At 47.8% G+C, this 19,097-nt stretch overlaps 1 protein-coding gene across 2 annotated transcripts in view; it reads right to left on the bottom strand.

Moving 5' to 3' along the window:
* The window catches only part of TMOD1 (tropomodulin 1), a 103,090-nt gene extending 88,940 nt beyond the window's left edge, over nucleotides 1-14,150 (bottom strand). For both annotated transcript variants that reach the window (XM_059925131.1, XM_059925130.1), the window contains exon 1: nucleotides 14,052-14,150. The gene's annotated coding sequence lies outside the window, so the exon portion shown is untranslated. The remainder of the gene's footprint in view (nucleotides 1-14,051) is intronic.
* Nucleotides 14,151-19,097: the final 4,947 nt, after the last annotated feature.

The raw sequence follows: 19,097 nt of genomic DNA, 5'->3' as shown, positions 1-19,097 counted from the left end.
ACACTTTGGCTGAAGGGATTTTAGGCCATGATCCCTCATTCACTGAAGGCTGAGCCTTTCTCTTCCATTAGCTCCAGGGACACAAGAGTGCCTGAGATGTCCCCTGTTCCTCCCGAGAGAGCTGTCTCCCCACTGCCCTCCTCCAAGGGGCACCTCTGGGGGCAGCCATGCTTTATACCATGTGGTCCCTACCTCAGTTAACTGGGCAGAGCCGGTGCCTGGCTCAAAGGCAGCCAATTGATTGGCTGGTCAGTGATCTATGTGGCTTGGATTAAAAAAAAAAAGTGAGCTGGTTGAATGAGCCCCTTCATTTCTTGGCATTTGTATTGGTTCCTGAGACTGCCCTAACAAAGTACCACAAACGGAGGGGCCTAAACAGCAGAAATTCATTGTCTCTCAGTTCTGGAGGCTAGAAGTCCAAAATCTAGGTGTGGCAGGGCTGGTCCTTCTTGTGGGGAGGTCTGAGGGAGAATCTGCGGGGTGAACTCATGGGGCTGAGAGATGGGGAACACGGCATCCCAGAAGAGTCCAGTCCCTGCTCCCTCAGGCTGGACCGCTACGGCTCATGCTGGAGTCCCACGAGACCCCCGTCCCACCACAGTCCTTATGAGGCCCATCCTCGCGTCGCACTCCCTCGCTGCACTCAGTTACCTCGAATGAGTCCCTGCTCCTTGCAGCCAAACAAGTACGAGACTGTCCCGGTTTGCCTCCTTCCTTTCTCCCCACCCCTTCTCATTCTCCCTGATGACGGATTCTTCTTGGCCCACCCGTGCCCCTGGGCGCTGCCCTCTTACATCTCACACTCCCCCTGGGGGCTGTCTCCTAGTGGAGTCAGTGACCAGTGACAAGCTGATGACCCTCGCACGGTCTCATGCTCTGCTGAGCGCATCTCCTGGAGTCCCTCGGGCTCCACGTGCCCAACCCCGAGGGCGGCCACCTCACCGCCACCACCTGCGCCTCACCCTGCTGCCGTCAGCCACCCAGGCCAGACACCTGGGGGCCCGTCCGAACCCTGCTCTCGACTCTCCCAGTTCTGGTGGGTCCCCACGCCTGTCAACCCTCTCTCTCCCTCTCTCTCTCATTTATTCTTTGGAATGCGATAGGGGGTTTTGTTGTTGTTGTTGTTAGATTGTGGTAAAATACACAGCATAAAATGAACCACTTTAAGTGTAGAGTTCTATAGGATTAAGTACATTCACACTGTTGTACAGCCATCACCAGCATCCATGTCCAGAACTTTTTCATCTTTCCCAGCGGAGACTCTGTCCCTCTTTAAGCACTAACCCCCCCTCCCGCTCCCCCCAGACTCTGCAGCCACCATTCTGCTTTCTGTCTCTATGAATCGGACTACTCGAAGTGCCTCATCTGAGTGGAATCATACACTATTGTCCTTTTGTGACTAGACTCCCATCTCTTTACCACCCTTTGTATCTGTCCCTCCTCTCCCTTGTCATGGCGACTGCCTTTTTTGGATCTGTGTTGTCACAACAGCCTCCCAACCCAGTTCCCTGCCTCAGTTCTCCTACCTTCCTGTCCACACGCAACTCAGCTTCAAGTGATCTTTGTGAAAGTCGCCTCTGATGCTGCTCCTGAGCTGAAGCCACCTTCAACAGCCCCCACCATGACAGGTGGAGAGCAAACTCCCCAGCCTGGGGTTTGAGGCCATCAGAGACCTGGTGGCCTCTGTGCCACCCCAGCTTCTAATCCCCGCACAGGCTTTCCCCTTCCAGCTGGACCGTCCACTCGCCCCCAGCACCTGAGCACCCCTGACATTCTGGGCCTTGCACACGCGGTCCTCCCAGCCTGGAGCACCCTCTCCCCACCTCCTCACTGGAGAGCCTCGGCCTCTCTGCAGTGCTTCTCTGCCCAGCGGAGGCGACCGCGGCTCCCACCTCCCAGCCCCCAGGCTGAACTGGGTGGGGACAGCATCACATCTGACCAGCATCTCACGCACAGCTCAGACTAAAGGCTCCGTTACTGCAGGTCAGTCAGGAATACAGACCCCCAGAGCTGGGTGGACACCAGAAATCTATCCCAGGCTAGTGACCCCAAAGGGAAGAAAGTCAACTGTCCCTCGACTGGATGGGGCAGGGTAGGGTGTGGAAGAGGTAGACAAGTAGGGATTGGAAGTTTGGGGGGCTTACCTTCCTCAGTGTTTAAGCTTGGAAGAGGGTCATAAAATGTGACACAATAATTACACCGAAAACCAGTCCAAAGTGCAGAGACCTTTGCAACTTAAAACAAACAAACAAACAAACAAACACTTTCATGCCCACAGTTTCAAGTCCCCTGCAGGGCAAGAAGTGAGAGTGCCTTGGCATGTTGATCTCTATGATTGGGTCCAGACAGACAGGGAGAGGGAGACAACTGGACTGAGAGGGCCCAGCTCTCCCAGACACCTAGGTCTGAATCCCCTGCCATCTCGTGTCCCCAGGCAGGCCCTGTGCGACGGCCTGAGTGCTCACTTAGCCCTGATGAAAACTCTCCCCGGCAGGACTGGCTGCAGAATTTGCCGGGTCCAGTGCAAAATAAGACTGTGGGGTCCTGAGTTCAAAAACGGGAAAAGAGTGCCACTAAAGGTACCAAGACGTAAAGTTTTTCCTTTCTCTCATGGTCTCTGTCTTGATCTGTCATGGTGTCTTTAAAATTTATGACTGAATATCATGATCTACATACGTGCCCGAGTGCTGTGACTCAGAGAGTGCACACCAAGTCCTCTGGCTGCCAGCTTCCCTCCCCTGCCAGATGCAGGACACACATGCTCTGCCCTGGTAGGGAGCCGGGCAGTTGAGCCAGGCTTCTCCCCTTCCAATGGGGCCACTGCCCTAACACACGGAGATGGGTGATCCCAAGGGTATCCCAACCTCTGCACCAGGACAATAGGTGCCTGGATCACGGGACGACAAGAGGCTTGCCCTGCAACGTGGCCAGCTGAATGCACCCAGGGCGAGAGCCCAGTAGCAGCTGGGCAGTGGTGGGGTGCGGGAGGCTGGTAGGACCTGGGGGTGCCAGGAGGCGAAGCAGCTGGAGTCTGAGAACCCATCCTCAGGAAGCAGAGAGGCAGCAGGAGATGGGACTTCGTGCGGGACCTCGAAGTCCTGGTGCACACTTCACTGACCATGGGGCTTCACTTTAAAATATAAATCCAAAGATAAAATTAAGAATTTCAAGAAATCGACTGCCGAGCATTCAACCAAGCACAGAGTGCTTCTGAGAGCAGGGGTTCTCAAGTGACTGTCTACCCAACATAAATCAACAGTGTGAGGCGCTGGCCCTCAAAGCCATGGTGTGATCTCAGCTGCATTAATAAAGGTACAGTGGACAAAGTAAGGGCGATGATGGTCTTGCTAGGCTTCAGGCTGGAGCTCAGCTCTGGGCCCCCGCTCTTGCATTGGGGGTGTGTGATTTTTTTTCTTTTTAAATAAGGCATTGGTTATATACATTCAAGTGGGCAAGTCTTAAGAGCACAGCTCACTGAATCTTCCCATATGCACACACCTACATAAACACCACTCAGATGAAGATATAGGCCATTTCCGGCCCGCCAGAAGGCTTTCTCATCCTCTCCCAGTCCATCTCCCTCAAAGGTAACAACTATTCGGACTTTTAAAGCCTTCTAATAAATTAGCTTTGACTGTTTTTGAACATCATATAAATGGACACATATAGAGGGTATGTTCTTGCATCTGGCTCCTTTCACTCAACTTTATATCTGTGAGATTCATCCATGTTGTGTGTTAGAGTGGCAGGTGATTCTTTTTTGTTGATGTGTAGTATTCCATTACATGAACTATACCATAATTTGTTTGTTTACTCTACTGTTAATGGACATTTAAGTTATTTCCAGTATTTGCTAATTATAAGTAGTCCTATGATGGCTTTTGGCGGGAATAATCACTTATTTCTCTTGGGTATGTACCTGGAGTAGAATTTCTGGATCACAGAGTTGGCATACACTTAGTTTCAGTAGGTACTGTCAAAAAGTTTCCCAAAGTAGGGATTCCCTGGTGGCACAGTGGTTGAGAGTCTGCCTGCTAATGCAGGGGACACGGGTTCAAGCCCTGGTCTGGGAGGATCCCACATGCCGCGGAGCAACAAAGCCCGTGAGCCACAACTACTGAGCCTGCGTGTCTGGAGCCTGTGCTCCGAAACAAGAGAGGCCGCGACAGTGAGAGGCCCACGCACCGCGATGAAGAGTGGCCCCTGCTCACTGCAACTAGAGAAAGCCCTCGCACAGAAACGAAGACCCAACACAGCCAAAAATAAATAAATAAATAAATAAATTAAAAAAAAAAAAAAGTTTCCCAAAGTAATTGTACAATTTTACATCCCCACCAGCAGGGTTTGAGAGTTCCAGTTGTTCCACATCTTTGCTAATTCTTGGTACTGTCGGTACTTTTCCATTATAGCCATTATGGCGGGTGGGTAGTGGTACCTCATTGTGCATTTCCCTGATGACTAAGGAAGCTGAGCACTTTTCATATGCCTACTGGCCATATGGGTGACCTCTCCTGTGAATTGGGCCTTTTCTCTTGAGTGGTGCTGGCCGAGTCCAGAGAAGGGGGGCAGGGTAGGGGGGCAGGGTGTCATATGAAGAACAGTTGAAGGGCCGGGGGAACATGGTCACACTCTGCAAACTTCTAATGGGCTGACCTGGGGAAGAAGGAAAAAAAGTGGTCTGTGGATCCCAGCGCTCAGAAGACATAGATTTACTGAGGTGACCAGGACATGGATTTCCGATCAGCACAACGAATTGTCTAAAAATAAAAAATGTCCAAGGAGGCACTGGGCTGATTCAGGAGGTGGTGAGCACTTGTTATGCCAGGCATGTGAGCAGAGATGCTAGAGCCCTAGATGAGGTTTTCCAGAGAGGGCTGACGTCTCGACTGATGGTGGGTTTTAGGAGTTGACAACATGAGATTTCAGGCCTATCAAGGCCTGGTTCTGTTATGTAAGACATGTTTGGAGCCACTGAGTGGAGAGCATGGGGACTCAGAGATGATCAGCTCTCTTTAAAAAAAGACTTGTTTCCTGGCCTGTTTGCATTATTCTCCCTGGCTGATCTCATTCTCTTAGTCATACGGGAAAGTACCTTCTGAAAAAAGCAGGGAAACAAGACACAGCATTTGACTCCATCACTCCCTGCAGTGACTATGAGCCCCATCCCAGTTCACACAGAGCCTCAAAGGTCCACACGTCAAAGCTGTCAAAGGGTTTAAATTAGAAAAGCGCGTGTGTGTACGTGCACCACTGTGTGTTTTCATTTTGCACCTCTTGAGGTCATCACGGTGTCTGAGTCACTGAACGAATCATTGTAAGCAAGAGGGTTCCAGGAAAAGACGCTGAACCCATCGCCCTGTCCCAGCTGGCCTGCCCACCGGCCCTGCAAACCCTGCCATACTCCACTCTGTGGTTCCTTCTCCCCACCTCTCTGCAACTGCCCTGGCTCAGGCCACCACGCACTCTCACCAGCCTCTGCCTCTTCCATGGCCTCTTTCTCCACACCAGCTGAAAAGGGTACTAGCAAGCCAAATATTAATACCAAGGGGAGGGGCCGTCAGAGTTCTGTCATTAGAAGCATCATCTTATTGCACTCCACCCCCACCCCCCAAGACTGAAAGCTACTTGAAGGCAAGCATCCTTGTCTCCCATGGTCCATCATAAAGCCCTGCTTCTCTCATGTGCTGAAGTCAGTTTTGTTGAATAAGTGAATGAATGAATGCTTGGCATTATTACTGACTTTGACAGCCTTAAGACAAAAGCCTTGGTGGAATAAAAGCTGGCTTGTAGAAAAGCTTGTGAACTAACTCCTATTCTCACTCTCCATTTTATACACATGAATATTTGTCACCTTGCCTCACAGTAGGGGTTAACATAGGCACAGGTTTATGAAGCACGTTTTTGTATTTTCTAAAAAGCCAATAAGAAAAGTAGCATGGGCAATACCAAAAGGCAAAAGGCAAGTTGGGGGGAAAATATTTGTCGCACATTGAACAAAGGGCTAATTTTTTTTTAACAGAGTTCCTAAATTAAAAAAAAAAAAGAAGAGTCCAGCGAAAATGTGGGAAGAGGAAAAGAACAGGCAATTCACATAAAAAGAAACACAAACAGCTAATAAGCCTATGAACAGAGAATGAAACCCACCCATAATAAAAGTAAATTGAGAAATGAGACATCAGTTCTCCTCTATCAGATTAACAAAGATGAAAAAGTCTGAGAATCTCTGGTGTTCACAAGATATGGAGGAGACCAACATTCTCACACAGAATAGGACACATTGGTACACCCTCTCTTGAGGCAAGTTAAGTCATATCTATCCAAAGGCACACACGCTTTGACATAGCAACTCCACTTCTAGGAATTTATCCTGCCAGTTTACTCACTGAATTGTACAAAGATATATGTACAAATCATCTGGTTATTATCTATCTTAGCAAAAAACTGGAAACCACATAAAAGTTCATCAACAGGGCATTGGGTAAATGAATTATAATGTAGACATACAATAGAATGCTATTAACACCATCCTTGGGGCTACCATTGCCTGTTACGTCAATGTACCTTCTAACAGCATGCATTCTTCTGTACGTACCGCATACTAGCCACAGTGCTAAACTCTTTACGTGGATAATTTCAAGCAATCCTAATAACTCTGTGAAGTAGGTACTTTTTAATTCCCATTTTAGCTGAAGAAACTGAAATGCAGTAATCTGACTGTATCAGTTTCCTAGGGCTGCCACAACAAATTACCACAAACTGGATGGCTTAAAACAGCAGAAATTTATCCTGTTGCAGTAGGAAGGCCAGAAATTGGAAATTAAGATGTGGGCAGGGTTGGTTCCCTTTGCAGGCTCTGAGGGAGACTCTGTACCTTGCTTCTCTGGCTTCTGGTGACTGCTGGCAATCCTTGGCATTCCCTGGCTTGTACCTGCATCACTCCAATCTCTGCCTCTATTGTCACGTGGTCTTCTTTCCTGTGTATGTCCACTCCACTTCTCATAAGGACACCAGTCATTGGGTTTAGGGCCCACCCTAGCCCAGTATGACCTCAGCTTAACTAATTACTTCTGCAAAGGCCCTATTTCCAAAGAAGGTCACTTTCTGAGGTTCCGGGTGGACATGACTTTTCAGAGGATACTATTTAACCTACTACAGTGACCAAGGTAACAAAGCTAGTAAGTAGTAGAGCCGGGATTTGAATCCAGGGGGGCAATGTGTACTCATTACCACTGCTCCATGCTGCCTTCCCATAACAGCTCACGCTTTTATAACACTAACAATGTCCCAGGCACTGACCAGGCATTTTACATATAATAACTAATTTAGTCCCCACAACAAGCCCACTTCATACATGTGTAAATAGAGATTCCCCACAATAACCCCATATTACAGATGGGGAAACTGAGGCACGGGGAATTAAAAGTTACCTGAGTTTATGCAGCCCATAACTGACAGACCTTAGATTTGAACCCAGGGAGGTATGGTCTTAACCACTATGCAAAACTGCCTCCCAACACTCTGAGAATTAAGGCTAAGAAAACATTTCTTTCTCCTGAAGGACTGGTCTTTTTAAATCAGACATGATGTGGTCTCCAATTCATTGCTTCTCCCTTTCCCCTTCAGCTGTCATGATTCATCAGCTGATTTGAGTGTCCAAATAGAGTTGCCATCATTCAGCTAGGACACTGGCATATTTTCTCTCCTTAATCTGTGTTGGGCATTTTGAAAGGCCTTCAGAGCGACCCATGAGCCCACGCAAATGACATACAAACTGTTGTATGCATGGATCTATTCATTTTTCTGGAGCAAGGGTCCATGGCTCCCATCAGATTCTCAGAGTTTCATGATCCTAATTTTCAAGTTTTCTGCCCTCCCTCCCTCCTTCCTTTCTTTCTTTTTTTCTGTTCTCACCAGTTATGTTGCCTATGCCGGTTTATTAAGCAATCTCATACCCTTTTAATGGTGTAAGTGGAATGTAGTATAAAAACCATAAACAAATGCGCGCAATGTTGCCATTCAGTCTGACTTTTTAAATCTTCCTGGGTTTGCGTGGAGGAAGTCCGCCTTCCTGACTCTCCTCTTTCTTGTCTTTCGAGTGCTTCTGAGGCAGGAGTCCGGTTCCCACCCCAGCAGGGGCCAGGTGCTCACCCTGCGCTCGAAGATAGCAAACTTGTAAGCAGTGTGCGCTGAAAAAGCCAATCGGACACAGAAGCCTGGAGCTCTGGCGCTCCGGGGGGTTTCTAGGCTGACCAGGAACTGGGCAGTATGACCGTAAAGCCTTGTCTGGGCCTAAATTTCTCCGGAAAGCAGAGGAGAAGCCAGAAAGGCAGAAGAAGGTGGAAAGAGCCCGCAGCTGCAAGCCTGACCCTTCCCGCAGCCTGCCATCCCTGGGACTTCCTCCTTGCCAACGTACTGCAGCCATGTGCCCCCCAAGCCCCGCCCCCAATCACCAGCCGCCTCGCTAGTCCCCGCCCCCTGTGCATCCCATCACCTGGGCCTTCCCACGTGCCCACCACGCACCACACGTCCCGCCCCCACTGCACCACGTGCTCCACCGCGTTCTTCTAGCCCCTGCCAGGTGCCCCATCATGCTCCTCCTGCCCCATACAGTGCTCATAAAGACAAAAACAAAACAACCAAACAACAACAACAAAATCCCAGAAAGAGCCCTTGATTTTTGACTTTGAGTCAAGGCTTAAATGAATTCATTTGTAGATTTTAATAGATATACTATCTTAATGCAAAGGCCAAGGGAAAACTGAGATAATTAGCACTCACCTTGGTGGTCAAAGTCTGGTGGTCAGTGTATGCAGGATAAGCCTCACATTATGATGTGTATTAGCGCTTATTAGGAATTATGACGCTTATTATTTAATAAGCTTATTAGAAACAAGGAGCTTATTAGAAATTCAGAGTCTCAGGTCCCCTCCTAGGCCTACTGAGCCGGCATCTGCATTAGCAAGATCCTGAGTATCTCCAATGCTAGAGAAGCACTAGTGTAGAACACAAGGACTCTGATTTCTCAAGTTTACCAAACCCTGGAGAGCACTTGGGTTTTTCTGGAATACACATCCCAATTGGATGACCTGGAATAATTCTTATTGGTGTTCACTATGCTATCTACAAAAAGGGGTCATTATACCGGCCCTTCCTCCCTTACAGGATTACTGTGAGTTTCAAATGAGATCATGGGTTCATTATATTTATTGTGAGGGGGCTGAGGAGCTGCAGGGTTGGTGGGGAGCAGAACAGGTGTGGTTTCTGCCCTCAGGGAGCTGATGGGGTGGTGGGATGGGAAAACATGTAGATGATGTTGTGTGATTGTCACGGTTACCTCAGGGCTTTCATTTGCTTAGTCTTTTACATATTCTTTCATTCAGTGATCAGCCACTAATTAAAACATAAAATACTTGCACTCTGCCAAGCGCTGAGCTCTGAGCTCGACACTGGGGATGCAGAAATATCAGTAAATGAGCCATGAACTCTGCCCTCAAGGATCTATCCGTCTAGTCAGAGATAAGGATGTAAGCAGCTGATTACACTTAGAACACACTATGGCTGGTTCTCTGAGGTCCATTCAGGGGGCTGTGGGAGCAAAGGTGGGGCAATGAGGAGCTTTGCTTTAAAGGATTACAAGTTTGCCAGGTTGAGAAGGAAGAGGACAGCATCCCAGGCAGAAGGAAGAGCAGGGGCAAAGGCAGCGAGGCATGAAGTCACATATGCTTGCACCATGACCAGAAGGTGTAGAGAACTGGAGGGAGTGTCAGGAGATGGTTTTGGAGAAGCAGCTTGGGGGGGCCACATCTTAGATGGTCCTGGTGTTGGATGCCAAGGAATCTGGTAGGAAATGGGGAATCCCTGAATGAAGAGTAATAACACTATCCGAGCTACGTTTCACAAAACTCTTTTAACAGCAGCATGAGAAGAAAAGACTGGGGTAAAAAGAAAAAAAAAAAAAAGAGAGAGAGAAAAGACTGGGGCAGAAAGACTCTTAAGAGGCTCTGCTAATAGCTCAGGGGAGAGATGGCAAAGTACTCGACTGGGGATAGACATGAATAGAAGAGACGTTAAGGAAAGTAGAATTGATAGGACTTTTGACCAAATGAATGGGGTGGTGAAAGGTATGGAGGTTTTGGCTCAGAGCCTGGGTGGATGGTGTTACTGTTAACCAAGAAGGGGGGACACTGGAGGGAGACTGGGTGGTGAGCCTGAGTTGGGCCTGTTGGGTGTGAAGTGCCTTTGGGACACCCTCTTGGCTTTGTCCCCTAGGCTGGAGTCACAGATGCCTAGAGCTGAGGAGCGTGGTCCAGGCTGGATGTGGGAATTTGGGAGTTCCGAGTGTACAGGGAGTAGTGGGAGCCCTGGGAGTGAATGGGACTATAGGAGGGTGTGGGGTGAAAAGGAATAGGGTTGAGAGTGGCACTAATATTTAAGGGATGGGAAGAGATGAGTCCATGAAGGAGGCTGACTGAGGCCAAGAGGCACTTCTGCCTCATCACCCACCAGAATCATCTCCCAGGAACAGTCCTGTGGACACCTCCCTAGAATTCCCAGAGTGAGCGGTGGCTGGGGCTGGGGACCTGAGAAGGAAGAACTGAAACAGAGACAGCGATTTCACAAATCTCTTTTTCTCCAAGAGAAAGGATGTAAGAAAAGGAGAAACAAAAGAAATGCTTGAGTTTGTTTAGTTTTTCAGATCAGAAACGGATCCAGCACCTCCTAACATCGAAGAAAACCTCCTAGACTGTCCTAGGTTGACTCCAGTGAGCTCATTCTTTCTTTATCGTTAAGAGCAAAGAAAGTCTGGTCTTATCATGATTAACCAAAGGAGGATTTTACAAAACAAAACAAGAGACAGGAAATGGTCCCCAAATTATGCCATCTGCTTCATGTTTTTCCATACAGACAAGCCTGTGGCTTTAAACTGATAATGGCTCCTAGCAGCCAAATAATTGATCTACTTGGTGTTTTGGCTTTAAGTGAAAAGTGAACTGGCCTCTTTAGAAATGTTGGCAGCTTGGCTGGTCCATTAGTAAGACTGAAAAATCAAAACACTGACTGGAAAAGGTCATTATGACTGGGCTCAGCAGGAGTCATTGATACATGATGTCACTTCAGAAACAAGCAAGCCAAGGTCGTGAGCTCCCTGGACAGAGTCAAACTACCCTTTGCGGCCCATCACCACCCTCCTTCACAGATACTGAAGTCTCCCAAGAGGACACCAGGGTCTGAGCCAGGACTGGCTTCATTTTACCCTTTCTTTCCTCAGCCTGAATCTAGAGGAATGTGATTTTAGAGCCTGTGACATTCAGCAGGTCATTAAGGAAGGCCCTCAGTCCTCCCATGTGCACGTCCCTTAGATGCTCTTTTCACCTCTTCCCCTCTCCCAGGTCTGTCTCTGCCTCTTCTCACACTCCTCAGCCCAGAAACACCCGCCTCCCCTTTCGGCCCTGTCTCCAGCTCCTACTACCTTCTCTCTTCCTTCCTTTTTCCTCCAAGCTTTTAGAAGAGTTGTGGGCTCTGTCTCCAAATCTTCGGCTCCCATTAGCTTCTTCTTCCTCTCGCTAGCATTAACATCATTGCAGGTACCAAGCACAGGACCAAGGGCTTTCCCTGCATCATCCCCCTTAATCCCAACAGCAACCCATCTGAAATGGATGCTATGATTATCCCCTTGTACAGAGGAGGAAACTGGCTCAGACAGGCTGGGTCACTGGCTTCAGTAAAGCAGTGGCAGATCCCATTCTTGAACCCTCTGCAATGCCCTGGCCAAAGTCACCCGTGACTCCTGCCAATCATGGTGGCCCTTTCCCAGTCCTCTTCCCCTCTGTCTCTCTGCACCAGCTGGCACTGCCAATCTCTCTCCTCCCTTGGCTCTTGGGAACCAGGTTTTCCCGCTCTTTCTTTCCTCTTCACAGGGTGGGTTCCCCTGGATTTCATCCCTGGCGCTTCACTTTTCTCATGATAGAAAGTCTTCCAAGGGAAACTCTGAGTCCTCTTAATTCCAGGTCCACTGGAGAGCATCTTGCCCACCCCCTCATTGCTCAAGGTCACTCTAAGTGGGTGGCAGACCTGGGGCTGGAGCCAGGTGTCCTAATCTCCAGGTCAGCCCATTACTCAGAGCTGCCACTACCTACTCTTAGTTTTTGTGGTTTTTTTGCTGAGCAGCAGGAAGCAGCCCAACCCTGGAGGAGGGAGAAAGTGTGAGACACTGATAAGGTGGGGCGGAGGCTATTTTTAGAGGACACTGGCTTTCTACTTAGGCTGGGAGGAACTTAAGAGCCAGGATCTTCTAAAACGTGGGTTTGCAAGACTGCCTCATTAAATAGAATTGACACAACTAAGTGACAGCACTCCTTGCTTTCACTCTCTGCCTGTTTGTTGTGTGGCTCGAATTGATGAGAACCTTACTATTTGTCTCCATTTCCTCTTAATTCTGTGAGGCTTTAAGATGGTTTTGGAAAAAATATATGATAGAAAGTAAAGTAGAAACAAAAATGAAACTTCAAGATGAGGGCGCTATTGTCTGAGCAAGGGAAAGTCCTGGACAGCAGCAGACCAAAGAACAGGGGGTGCTGAACAGATCCCCAAGACCTGCCTGAGCAGCAGGAAGTGTCAGGAAAGACATGAGAAAGGCTGGTGGAGACTGCCTGGCATGTCCAGCAGCGTGTGACCTTGAGCAGGGGGCTCTGCAGCCCCTCGCCAGGAACAAAATGTCGCCACTGGGTGAAAAATGGGAATTTTTGGGGTGCCCCCGCTGAGGGCCCAGAACCTGGATTAGGGTCTGGTTTTGTGATTCGTACAGGGAAAAGCTTAGGCCAGGTAATCTGCAAGAGTTTGAGAGGGTCAAGGTCAAGGCTAGAAGAGATGGGGAGGGGGTGTGCCTGCAGAGCTCCGAGGCAGCATCACAGACACCAAATAGACGGGGAAACAGAGGCCAGGGAGCGGCTGGACTGGAGCCTCTAGCCCTGCTCAGTTCATTGGGTCTAAAGCTGTTTGACTCACAAGCTTCTTTGCGAAGGTGATGGCTGCCACCCAGCACAGATGCCCATAATCACCGTGGAGCGCGCTTCCTGGGTGCGTAGTTCCCAGGCTTTCCGAGGGTCCTACTGGGTCTTAGTATAAGATCCGAGTCAGAGGGACCGCCGAAGTCTCCGGTCTCCGCAATCCTTCCGGATATGCGCGGCTGTGCCCCCAGCGTCTCAGGCCCAGAGCCGGTAAACAGGTGGCGGGAGCGCCGGCGGTCAAGAGCGCGCCCTGCTGCTCTCACGGCCCTGGCCACGAGCTCCATCGCGGGAACCAAACCCCGCTCCTACAAATGGGGAAACCGAGGCCCAGGGAAGGGAGGAGGCTTGTCAAGTCCACCCAGTGAGTTGGAGATAGCCAGGGAGCTCCATAGCCAGGGAACTCCTGCCTCCAGGCTCTTCCCCTCTTCTTTCCACCTCCGCGCGAAAGGCGCGTTACGGTGGTGCTTTAAACCTTGTCATCGCACGCAGTTTGGGAAAGTTTTCTTGCCGCAAACAGGCGCAGCGCGAACCCGGGTATCACGTTCACTTGCGCAAATGCGTCCCCACTCCCACGTCCACTCTCTCTGCAGCCGGCGGGGAGGCCGCGCCTGAGTGCCGCGCTCGGCGGCACCTGCACCCAACAGAGCGCCCGGGGCGCCTAGCCACGGCGCGCTGGAGTCAAGCGCTCAGCGGGAACGCCGGCCCCGCCATGACCCCCGCCCTCGGCGCTGCTCCTCGAGAGCCCCCAGGTCCTTCTCCCGTTTAGAGACGCGGCGCCGGAGTCCAGAGAGAAGGGCACCCTGGCCGGGGCCACGCGCGCCGAGTGGCGCGGATGCGAGCGCCCGGTTCCGGACCCCGAGACCCGGGCTCCCCAGCCTCGGAGGCAACCCGAGGCGGCGGCTATTTATAGAGGGAGCCACGCTCAGTCCCTCTTGGCGGCGGCGGCGACAGCTGAATATTTTGCCCAGATATGGCTGGGGCCCCGGCGCGGGGGCAGGGAGCCCCGCGAGCGCGAGGGGGACCCCTGGCCGGTGGGACGCTTACCGGTCAGTGGAGCCGCGGGGGCTGGCACGGGCGCGGGCGCGGGCGGCGGCGGGACGAGCGCGGGCGGCCGGCGGGAGGGCGCGGGCGGCAGGCGGGCGAGGGCAGCGCGGGGCTGGAAGAGCTCCCGGGCGGCCGCGAGCGGGCGGGCGCTGTGGGCTCCGGGGGTGGGAGCCAGGGGCGGGCCCGGCTCTGCGCTGTCACCGCGCCTCGCCCCGCCCACCCAGCTCGCCTTCCTTACCTCTCCCTCCACTCGGGGGCGCCGGGGCGCAGCGCACAGTCCCCTGACGGGGAGAGACGCCCGCAAGGGGAAGCGCGGGGCAGGGACCCTGGCCGCCCCGAAGCTTGGGTCCGCGGCCAAGTGGGTGCGCGTCGCCTCCTGTCTGCGTCTAGGTTTCCCCACTTGTACCGGGTAGAGTTATCTGGAAAAAGGTGGGTGGATTTTTATTCCTGCGTGGTCTAAGATGTAAGAATCGGTAGGTCCTTGGATGGAGCAAAGCCAGCCACGCGGTTGCTGCACCTTTACCTCCTTTGATTTAAGCAACGACCCATCTGGTCTTATCAGCAGCCCAGCTAGGTCTGGTTTGAGCCGAAGCTTTAGTCACGATCATTTTGTGAACATGCAGTTCCAACAGAGGCAAAGGCATTCCCTCTATACTGGAAGAATAGAGTATCCAAAATACGACTTAAAATAACCAAAACCACCCCAAAAGCCCCACCTTTTTTTTCCTTCCAGTTTTATTGAGATATGATTGACATACAGCACTGTATAAGTTCAAGGTGCACAGCATAATGATTTGATTTACATACATCGTGAAGTGATGATCACAGTAAGTTTAGTGAACATCCATCATCTCACATAGATACAAAATTAAAGAAAAAAATGTTTCTTGTGATGAGAACTCAGCATTTACTCTCTTAAAAAACTTTCATATATAACATACAGCAGTGTTAATTATATTTATCATGTACGTTTTATCCCTAGCACTTATTTATCTTACAATTGGAAGTCTGTACTTTTTGACTGCCTTCATCCAATCCTCCCCCCAAACAAAAAATGTGATCTTCTTTTCTATGAGCTTGTTTTTGAAGTATAATTGACCTACAACACAACCTACAACATGTTAATTCCTTTTGCACAACATAGTCGTTAGATATTTCTATACATTTCAGCCTGATCACCATAAGTCTAATTACAACATGTTACCATACAAAGATATTACATAGTTATTGACTAAATTCTCCACAGTGTACATTTCATACCCTTGACTTAGTTTGCAACTGGAAGTTTGTACCTCTTAATCTCCCTCATCTATTTCTTTCCTCGCTCCAACCCCCTCCTCTCTGGCAACCACCTGTTTGTTCTCTGTCTATAACTCCATTCCTGTTTTATGTTTGTTCATTTGTTTTGCTTTTTTAGATTCCACATATAAGTGAAATCATGCAGTATTTGTCTTTCTCTGTCTGACTTATTTCGCTTAGCATAATACCCTCTAAATCCATCCATGCTGTCACAAACGGCAAGATTTCATCCTTCTTTGTGGCCGAGTAATATTCCATTGTGTTTATGTACATCTTCTTTATCCATTCGTCTGTTGATGGGCACTTAGGTTGCTTCCATATCTTGGCTATTGTAAATAATGCTGCAATGAACATAAGGGTGCATATATCTTTTCAAATTAGTGTTTTTGTTTTCTTTGGCTAAATACCCAGGAGTGGAATTGCTGGATCGTATGTTAGTTCTATTTTTAATTTTTTTGAGAAATCTCCATACTGTTTTCCATAGTGGCTGCACCAACTTACATTGTTACTAACGCTGTACTAGGGTTCCCTTTTCTCCACATCCTCACCAACACTTATTTCTTGTCTTTTTGATGATGGCCATTCTGACAGGTGTAAGGTGATATCTCATTGTGGTTTTGATTTGCATTTCCCTGATTAGTGATGTTGAGCATCTTTTCATATGCCTATTGGCCATCTGTATGTCTTCCTTGGGGAAAAATATCTATTCAGATCTTCTGCATTTTTTTAATCGTTTTTTAAAAATGTTGAGTTGTATGAGTTCTTTGTATATTTTGGATATTAACGCCTAACTGGATATATCATTTGCAAATATCTTCTCCCATTCTGTAGGTGGCCTTTTTGTTTTGTTGATAAGTTTCCTTCACTGTGCAAATCTTTTTAGTTTGATGTAGTACCATTCGTTTATTTTTGCTTTTGTTTCCAAAAGCCCCACTTTCTTAAAAGGCTAATGTTTTCCAGAACAAACCACTTAAACCCAAGCAGAAACTTTAAGTGTTTTAATTTTAAAAATGGCTCATAAAAAGGAATTTGTGTGGACAGAAAATAAGGTGTCTTTGGATTATTATAGGATAGTTTCTGGTGGGATAGACCCTATTAATATAAACTTTTTAATATTGGTGTACAGATGACTAATGAGAAACACCTTTTTAAAATCTTGTTTCCATGCAAATGTACTCCTACGTTACAAAACCCTCATGGCTATATGAGAATATTCTTCTCAAGGGGCATGTGCAATATATTTTAAAATAATGCAATGATTTAATATTTCAGATTTAAAATTTTAAACCCTTTTGTTGTGGAATCAAACATTTAAGAAAAGGGCATACAACATAACTGTGCAGGTTTAAGAATTTTTATCATGAGAACACCTGCTGCAACCACCAAGTTAAGAAACAACACTGCCAGCAGCCCAAAAGCCAACCTGTGCCCTTCCGCGTTGTCACAACTCCCTCCTGAAGTTGACCACTTTCTTGACTCTTACGGTAATCACTTCCTTGCTTGCCTCTTTCCTCCATAGTTTATCTTCATTTGCGAAACTTTATGTTGTGAGATTAATCCGTGTTGGTTCACGTGACTGTAGCTTGTTTACTCTCGTTGCTGTAGAGGTTTCCATTGCATGAATATATCACAGTTTTTAGAAACATACATTTTACTATTAATGGACATGTAGGTTGTTTCTGGGTTTTAGCTATTACAAATAGTGCTGCTGTGAACATTCTTTACCAGTATCCTCCTGCACAAGCGCACACATCTTCACATCTTCAACACACTTGGAATTAGCAAAAATGGAAACATTTTCGCCATTCTGGCATATGAGTGGTATCTCATTGAGTTTTTTTTTTTTTTTTTAGAATATTTTTTTTAAATTAATTAATTATTTATTTATTTATTTTTGGCTGTGTTGGGTCTTCGTTTCTGTGTGTGGGCTTTCTCAAGTTGTGGCAAGTGGGGGCCACTCTTCATCGCGGTGCGCGGGCCTCTCACTGTCGTGGCCTCTCTTGTTGAGGAGCACAAGCTCCAGACGCGCGGGCTCAGTAGTTGTGGCTCACGAGCCTAGTTGCTCCGTAGCATGTGGGATCTTCCCAGACCAGGGCTCGAACCCGTGTCCCCTGCATTGGCAGGCAGATTCTCAACCACTGCGCCACCAGGGAAGCCCTCTCATTGAGTTTTGAATTTGCATTTCCCTGTGTCCTAATGGGTTGAGCACCTTTTCATGTTGACTGGCCAGTTGGATTTCCTCTTCTGTGAAGTGTTTGTTCAAACGTATTGCCCATTTTGCTTCTGGATACTCTTTTGTTTATTGAATATATGTAATCTATTATTTTCTCTCTATATATGTATATGTATGTGTGTACATATATATCCTCCAATCTGTGCTTTGCCTTTTCACCTTCATAATAACGTCTTTGATGAACAGGTGTTCTTCATTTTAATCTTGTCTAGTACAGTTGACCCTCGAACAACACAGATTTGAACAGTGCAAGTCCACTTATAGGTGGATTTTCTTCAATAGAAAATACTACAGTACTGCACCATCTCTGGATGGTTGAATCTGAAGATGTGGAAGCACAGACACAGAGGAACTGCATATAGGAGGGCTGACTGTGAAGTTACATGGGGATTTTCCGCAGCAGGGAGGGTTGGTGCCCCTAAATGCCCTCCCCCCACCCTATTCAAGGGTCAACTGTATATCAATCTTTTCCTTTATTGTTAGCACTTTGTGCATCCAGTTTAAGACATCTTTCCTGCTCCTGGATTTTAAAGGTGTTTTCCTGGGTTATCTTCCTACCGTGGCCGTTCACGTTTAGGCTTTCAGTCCACCTGGACTTGACTTTTGAATATGGTATGAGGTGGGGGGCAAGTCTCTCTGTCTGTCAAACTGTCCCAGCACCAGATTAACTTTTCAGTTACATCAACAACTAATTGCTTTATTTTAAAAAGTAATAGAAACACTCCTAAAGTTAGTGAAGTACAAACCACTTCTTTCTTATCTGTGGACAATTTGAAGATTTTTGGTTTTTTTTGTTGTTGTTATTAGGGAAAGAAACCATTATAAAAAAACATTTACACTACTTTATTTCACTTAAACATTTGTGTGTCAGGATATTTTTACTTTATCATAAATGATTACTTAAATCACTGGCATAAACATTCCTGAATTTTGAATCACTTTAATTATAAATACTAAATATAAATTTTAAAAAGCTAGAAAGACAGTTTCAACACATTTTACATGAAAAACTTAAAACACCTGGTCTTTATTTTCTTTCCATTCTTACTTTTCCTAGATGTTCTCAAATAAAAATAAGCAAATGACTAAAAATTTTTATCTCTGGCCTGGTCTTCTCCCCTGAAACCCACTCCATATTTCCAATAGTTTATGCATATCTTCACACAGAGGTCTACTAGCTTAAATTCAGTATATGTTCAAAATCAAAAATTTAGGCTTCCCAGTCAAACTGAGTAAGGGGTCACCATCCTAGAGCTCACAAGAGCCGCTTGGGTGCATCTTTTCCCAACGCCACATTCAGTGAGGTCACATTGTTAGCTGGAACGCAACAGCAGTAGGAATATTTACAACATGGGAATCGTCAGACACTACAAATCAAGGCTCACTCCCTGCATGACCCCCACACACCCACCAGAACCAGCTGTCAAACATTTACCGGGATATGACTGGATAGAGAGATGACTAAGACCCCTCCCTCCCTCAAGGAGCTCACAATCTAGTCGGGGTGACTGGCG

The sequence above is a fragment of the Balaenoptera ricei genome, chromosome 6 (genome assembly GCF_028023285.1).
Source record: "Balaenoptera ricei isolate mBalRic1 chromosome 6, mBalRic1.hap2, whole genome shotgun sequence".
In the NCBI taxonomy this organism is placed as follows: domain Eukaryota; kingdom Metazoa; phylum Chordata; class Mammalia; order Artiodactyla; family Balaenopteridae; genus Balaenoptera; species Balaenoptera ricei.
The sequence above is the reverse complement of the archived record's forward strand: the minus strand, read 5'-3'. Positions and strand labels throughout refer to the sequence as shown.